This window comes from Arachis duranensis, chromosome 5 (assembly GCF_000817695.3).
Source record: "Arachis duranensis cultivar V14167 chromosome 5, aradu.V14167.gnm2.J7QH, whole genome shotgun sequence".
In the NCBI taxonomy this organism is placed as follows: Eukaryota; Viridiplantae; Streptophyta; class Magnoliopsida; order Fabales; family Fabaceae; genus Arachis; species Arachis duranensis.
The window spans coordinates 59638822-59646392 of NC_029776.3; the positions used below are offsets into that span (position 1 = coordinate 59638822).

Sequence of the window (7571 nt, forward strand, 5' to 3'; positions counted from 1 at the left end):
AACTGGAGAGCCTTCGCCTAGAAGCTTATGAGAACTCAAGAATATACAAGGAGAAGAAGAAGGCTGTACATGATCAGCACATCAAGAGAAAAGAGTTCCAACCTGGGGATTTAGTCCTCCTTTACAAATCTTGACTGAGGCTCATGCTAGGCAAGTTGAGATCAAGATGGAAAGGTCCATACAGAGTAGAGAAGGCCGAACCATACGGAGTTTATCACCCAAGCCATCTTTTAAGCTCTGAACTTATCAAAGTTAATGGACAACGTCTGAAGCTGTACCATGGCGAAAAGATGCAGAAAAACAAGGATCTTGAGATCTTCCTCTTGGAAGATCCCCACATAGCAGAAGATTGAGCTAGTGGAGCGTCCAACTTACAGACGTTAAAGCAAAGTGCTAGGTGGGAGACGACCCACCATGGTATGATCGTTCTTTTCTTTATTTTTAGTTTTTCCTATTCAATAACTCTTCCCTTTATCAGTACTTTCGTGCATCTGCATTTACACACTTTTAATTTAAAAAAATTCCAGGCGACGCGACCGTATCAGCGACGCGTCCGCGTCGAAAGGAGAGGGGAGAAAATAAAAATGAACAGAGAGTCATGCTGGAGCATGGCTGGAGGCATGCTAGTGGCACAAATCGTCCCACGCTACCGCGTCGCTGACGCGTCCACGTCACATGGGAATAATGGCTTCCCACGCGACCGCGTGCCCCACGCGGCCGCGTGCCTTGATTTTTGACGTAAAAAGGGTGCACAACGAATTATTGTGCGAGAGTGGTGCTGGATTGGTGCTGGATGCACAATCCCTATCACGCTACCGCGTCGCTGACGCATCTGCGTCATTCCTTTCTGAAGCCCACTCACGCGATCGCATGCCCTACGCGATCACGTCACCCCAATTTTGACAAATATATAAATTCGAACAGAGAGTTGTGCAGGCGCGAAGCTGCACTTGCGCCAGAACATTAACATGGGTCATGCGACCGCGTGACCGACGTGACCGCGTCAACTGAATTAAAGCGCAATCACGCGAACACGTGCCCCACGCGGCCGCGTCACTTGCGCCGCACAGCTCAACCCAAATTGCCAAAATATCTTATCTTTCTCTTCTCCAAATCCTAAATTTTCTTTTCCCTCCTTATTTCTTCCTTCTCCCTTATTCCTTCTTCCCTCCTTCTCACTTTCTACTTTCTCTCTCTCTTCCCACCATTATCAAGGTTTTTCTTCTCTTCTTCCCTCTTAACTTTTCTATTCTTCTTCTTTATTTATGTTTTCTTCTTCCTTCCTCTTTCTTTTTAATTTCTTTGCATATGTTTTCTTTTTCTTTCTTTTCCCTTTTTATTGGTGTTGGAATTTATTTGGTCATTATGGATTGTTTCATAATTGTTTGGCAATTATATTTTTTAAAGGGGTTGCTTGCATGTTCAATTTATTATTTTCATTGGATTATTTACCATGCATGTTATGTGTTTGTGAAAAAGCCCGTATGACATTATGCACTTTTCTACATTATCATATCCTACTATTCAATGCATGCTTTTCACAAATTCCCCTTACTATTTTATTAATTGCATTTAATTTCCAATACAAACGTGAGAGTTTGTTACGAAGTGATGCTTGATCTATGCTACTCATGCCCTTGCCGGCATGTCAATAAACATCTTGCATCTACTTCCCTATCGTGCACTTATTCTATTCCCTTTCTTGATTTTTTCACATATTGTCATGACCATGTGTGTATTTCATTCATCTTTACCGTGCACTGATTATCACTCACTCAATCCCCTTTCTTGCTTTATCGCTTTAGATTTAACTTACTTTCTCTTCCCTTTTTCAGAATGGCCACCAAAAAAGGCAAAGAGAAAGCTACCCCTAAACCCACCGCAAGGAAAGGAACGAAGAGATCATTAGTGGCAGAGCCTTCTTCAACTACAGTCAAGCCCTCAACAAAAAGAATTAAAAGGATTATCAAGGTTGATGAAAAGGAGAGAGCCTTCCCAGCAAAGGACACTGCACGATTTCCAAATCGCTATTGTGAGCATATGTTCCCTATTCTGCAGCTCGAAATTACAACAATGAACACCTTCTTATCCTTCAGCTCAAAATTACAACAATGAACACCTTCTTATCCTTCTGCCTCGTATTGCTGAATTTGTTAAGCCACAAATTGCACAAAGACATTGGGGATTCTTACAGAGACAGCCACGACAGGTTAATCTTTCTTGGGTTGTTGAATTCTACTCCAACTTCCACCTGACGACTCTGCAGTCCGTTTATTTACGCCAGAAGCAAGTCCCTATTACAGAAGAGGCCATTCAGCAAGCCTTAGATCTCCCCCCTGCTCCAGAAGGATTGGACACTTTTCAGAAAGTCGCGATCAAGCGCCAGGCATACACCTTTGACTGGGACACTGTTCTCAGAGTTATCGCTCGACCTGGCAGTAAATGGATCTTCGGATATCATTGTTCCCGTCCTAAGGGAATCTCGGCTTCCGCACTCACCTTAGAGGCTCACGTATGGGCACAGATTATGTCCCATTTCGTCTTCCCGAGTACTCATGAGTCCTCCTTCACGGAAGACATAGCCGTTCTACTATGCTGCATCCTCACTGACCAGCCTCTTAATTTACCAAGACATATCCGGAATGCTATGGAACATGTGTAGATCGCGGGCAACCTACCTTTCCCCGCATTGGTCTCTGATCTTATCTCAGTAGCCGGAGTATCCTACAGAGCTGGAGACACCAAACCCATTCTTCCACGGGATGATCAGTATGTCCCTAACGGGAGATATCTCAGGCCACAACTTGCCACTACCAGCCAGTCCATAGAGGATGTTGCAGCTCCTCCACCATCTACTAGTCAGCTGCTGCACCAAATGCTGAAGCGATTGGACCAACAAGAAAAGAAAGCAAAGCTCCGAGAGCACCGCAACCACCGCTGTTTCAAATACCTCAAGGAGCTACTTACAGGCAATCACCAACCCAATGACGATCCAGGCACTCCGGACTCCACTTCTTTCACCAGCACAGGGAGCCACGATGGTCCCGACTGTGGAGACACTGCCACCAGCCCACCACTGTTCCTGACAGATGGCACCGAGGACGGTGCAAATCCTTAAGTGTGGGGAGGTCGGTCAGTACCTGACTTCCGGAGGTAATTTCTCTTCCCTAGCACCAATAAATTAGGATATTTTAGTTAGATATTCTTTCTTTTATAGAATAGGATAAATTGCATAGTAATAGGTTAGTTGCATGCATGTTCTACTTGATTGAAAAGACAATAAGTTTCTTCTAAGACTCTATCTTTGGAACAAAATTTTCACTAATTTTAATTAATTTTTTTTTATGATAAATCTGCTTGAAGTTGTATTTAGAACATGATTTTTGAGCTAAAGAACACACAACCTGTGAATATTTGAGCCTTTATGCATGGTTACATTATTTAACCATAATTATTTTATTCTTGTGTGTTTACTTCTCTATGATTGTAATCTATATTTTGTTTCATCCTATGTGTCCAATATTTATTATGTTTGTATGCTTGCATATGATTGAGGCCATTATTTGTTTAAACTCACTTATCCAAATTAAGCCTACCCTTTTCAATTACCTTTGTTAACCACTTTGAGCCTTTAAATCCCATTTGTTCTATATTTTACCACATTACTAGCCTTAAGCGGAAAAACAATTGTATATCCCAAATTGAATCTTTGGTTAGCTTAAGATAGAATTGTGTATGCTAGTTAAGTATGGGAAATTGTGGGAACAAAAGTTATTAAGGGAATGTGTCATGATAATACAATGGGAATTTGGATACCTACTCATGTGAAACTATAAGAATTAAAAATCCATGTGCATTGATAAGCTATGTTTATTTTTATGTCTATATTAAAAAAATTTTTGATTCATGAGTATGGAATGTAAAAGGGAATTCTGGGTAGCTAGGTAAGAATTCTAAAGTTATATAAAATATATAGGTTGGGTTAAAGCTTGAGTTAATTAAAGATTCAATTTATAAGCTCACTTAACCATATATATATCCCTACCCTTACCTTGGCCCCATTACAACCTTGAAAAGACCTCATGATGTTTGCATTGGTATATTAACTGTTGTTGATTGGTTAGGAGAAGAACAAAAGTTTGAGAGCATGATTAGAGAAGGATAGAGTGATTACCCTATACACTAGAGAGATTAGAGCGTACATACATCATCAGTGAGGGTTCAATGCTTGAATTTCCATGTTCCCTGCTTTCATGAGCTATCTTCTTGCACTTTTATCTGTCTTACTGTATAATGATAAAATAAGTGGAATTTGATTTGTAATTGTTTTGAAGAGCTTATTTACTTTTGATCAAGTGGGCAAGAATCATATAGTTGGACATGCTAATGTTTAAGTATGGGGAGGTTGATAAACAACTATTTTATGGTTTATATTGTGTTTAATTGTGTGGTTTTATCATGATCATTACCCACTTATTCATTAATTTAGCATGCATTTATATTTCCTTCCTGAAATTATTACATGATTGAAAACTACTTCCTAGTGACTTTTAATTATGCATTTTAATTCTCCTTTATTCCATTCGATGCCGTAATCTGTGTGTTAAGTGTTTCAGGCTTTATAGGGCATGAATGAGTTGGAGATTGAAAAGGAAGCTAGCAAAAATGGAAGGAATACGAGAAATTGAGGAGATAACCAGCGAGAAGTGACGCGGCCGCATGGCTCACACGTTCGCACGAAAGAGGAGAAATCACAGTGACGCAGCCGCATGGCTCACGTGACTACGCAGATTGGAAAAGCACAAGTGATGCGGAAGCGTGGACGACGCGAACGTGTGGCAGGAAAAAAACGCGAATGACGCGTCCGCATGGATGACGCGATCGCGTGACGTGCGCGATCTGCATAATCTGCAGAATCGCTGGGGGCAATTTTGGACCCTATTTTGACCCAATTTTTGGCCCAGAATAGCAGACTAGAGCCAGAGAACATACAGAAACCAGGGACAACAATTCATTCTACACAATTTTAGTTTTAGATCTAGTTTTTACTCCTCCTCTAGGTTTTTCTCTCTACACATTCATAGTTCTTAGGATTTTATTTTTCTACCACTTTTTGCATTGGGATACTGAGAAGAGTTATTACCTCATCAAGACTTCGTCATTCTAGTTCGTTTTCTTTACTTGGCTTTACTCTTCCATGTCCTTTGCTTTGTTTAATTTTACCATTGGAATATTTTTAGGATTATTTAATACAAGGATTACTTTTATTTTTAATTGATTATTTTGATTTTTATTTACAATGTCTTTCTTTAATTCCTTTTCATATGTTATGAATTTTACATTCACAATGAGCGAATAGTTCCCTAACTTGATGGGGAGTTGATTGAAAGGAGCCCTTGAGTTGGAAGGCTTAAAAGAAATATTGTAATTAGGTTTATTGTTGGATTGCCCTCTAGTCACTAACACCAATCCCTTTTAATTAAGTGGGTTGCAACTTGTGAACAGACGTAGCTTTCCAACTTGTTTGACTTTCCCTTACCTAGTAAGAGATAACTAAACAGGATAACCTTTAAATTCTCCAATTTAAATTCCTGTTTACTCAACTCAAACCTTTTTGAAAATATCTGATTAATAAAATAGCACACTTTTTTTCAACTCGTTGGGAGACGACCTGGGATTCATACTCCCAGTATTTTAATTTTAAGTTGCTGTGACACCTTTCTAAATTGATAAGTGGATTTCTGGCGAGTTAAGAACCATACTTGCAACGTATATGTTTTAATAATTTTTAATTCGCCAATTTCTGCTCGCATCATTCACCTCTACCATTGTAGAGTTCTCAGGATCATAAGCTTCTTCTTCAGAAGATGCTTCTTTAGTACTATTGGATGCAGCTTACAATCCATTCAGACTCTAAGAAATCATATTGACTTGCTGAGTTAACATTTTGTTCTGAGTCAATATGGCATTCAGAGCATCAACTTCAAGAACTCCCTTCTTCTGAGACGTCCCATTATGCACAGGATTCCTCTCAGAGGTGTACATGAACTGGTTATTTGCAACCATTTCAATGAGTTCCTGAGCTTCTACAGGCGTTTTCTTCAGGTGAATAGATCCACCTGTAGAACGGTCCAATGACATTTTAGACAATTCAGACAGACCATCATAGAATATATCCAGGATGCTCTATTCTAAAAGCATGTCAAAAGGACACTTTTTGGTTAGTTGCTTGTATCTTTCCCAAGCTTCATAGAAGGACTCACCATCTTTCTGCCTGAAGGTTTGAACATCCACTCTAAGCTTGCTCAGCTTTTGAGGAGGAAAGAATTTGGCTAAGAAAGTCGTGACCAGCTTATCCTAAGAGTTCAGGCTATCTCTAGGTTGAGAGTCCAACCATATTCTAGCTTTGTCTCTTACAGCAAAAGGGAAAAGCATAAGCTTGTAGACCTCGGGATCAACTCTATTGGTCTTAACAGTATCACAAATCTGCAAGAATTCAGTTAAGAACTGATAAGGATCTTCTGATGGAAGTCCATAAAACTTGCAATTCTGTTGCATTAGAGAAACTAATTGAGGCTTTAGCTCAAAATTGTTTGCTCCATTGGCAGGGATTGAGATGCTTCTTCCATGGAAGTTGGAAGTTGGTGTAGTGTAGTCACCAAGCATCTTCCGTGCATTGTTATTGTTGTTGGGTTCTGCCATTACTTCTTTTTTGAGATTCTCTAAAAGGTTTTCTCTAGATTGTTGTGCTTTAGCTTCTCTTAGCTTCTTCTTCAGAGTCCTTTCAGGTTCAGGGTCAGCTTCAACAAGAATGTTCTTGTCTTTGCTCCTGCTAATCATTCTGAATTTTAAAGGATAGAGTGAGATCCCAAAACTGTTCAGAGGCAAAAAGCTAAAAGCACCGCTCATCTAATTAATACTGATCTTCATAGATGTTTTTGGAATTCATTGCATATTCTCTTCTTTTTATCTGATTTGATTTTCAGTTGCTTGGGGACAAGCAACAATTTAAGTTTGGTGTTGTGATGAGCGGATAATTTGTACGCTTTTTGGCATTGTTTTTAGTATGTTTTTAGTATGATCTAGTTAGTTTTTAGTATATTTTTATTAGTTTTTAGTTAAAATTCACTTTTCTGGACTTTTACTATGAGTTTGTGTGTTTTTCTATGATTTCAGGTATTTTCTGGCTGAAATTGAGGGACCTAAGCAAAAATCTGATTCAGAGACTAAAAAGGACTGCAAATGCTGTTGGATTCTGACCTCCCTGCACTCGAAGTGGATTTTCTGGAGCTACAGAAGTCCAATTGGCGCACTCTCAACGGCGTTAAAAATTAGACATCCTGGGCTTTCCAGCAATATATGATAGTCCATACTTTGCCTAAGATTTGATGGCCCAAACCGGCGTTCAAAGTCACCCTCAGAATTTCCAGCGTTAAACGCCGAAACTGGCACAAGGATGGGAGTTAAACACCCAAACTGGCACCAAAGCTGGCGTTTAACTCCAAGAAGAGTCTCTACACGAAAATGCTTCAATGCTCAGCCCAAGCACACACCAAGTGGGCCCGGAAGTG

General features: G+C 39.8%; 1 non-coding gene across 1 annotated transcript; it reads left to right on the forward strand.

The window, feature by feature from the left end:
- Window positions 1–6195: 6195 nt before the first annotated feature.
- Window positions 6196–6303, forward strand: LOC127747962 (small nucleolar RNA R71). The gene has a single exon (XR_008009907.1). It is a non-coding gene; the product is annotated as a small nucleolar RNA R71 (small nucleolar RNA).
- The last annotated feature ends 1268 nt before the right edge of the window (window positions 6304–7571 follow it).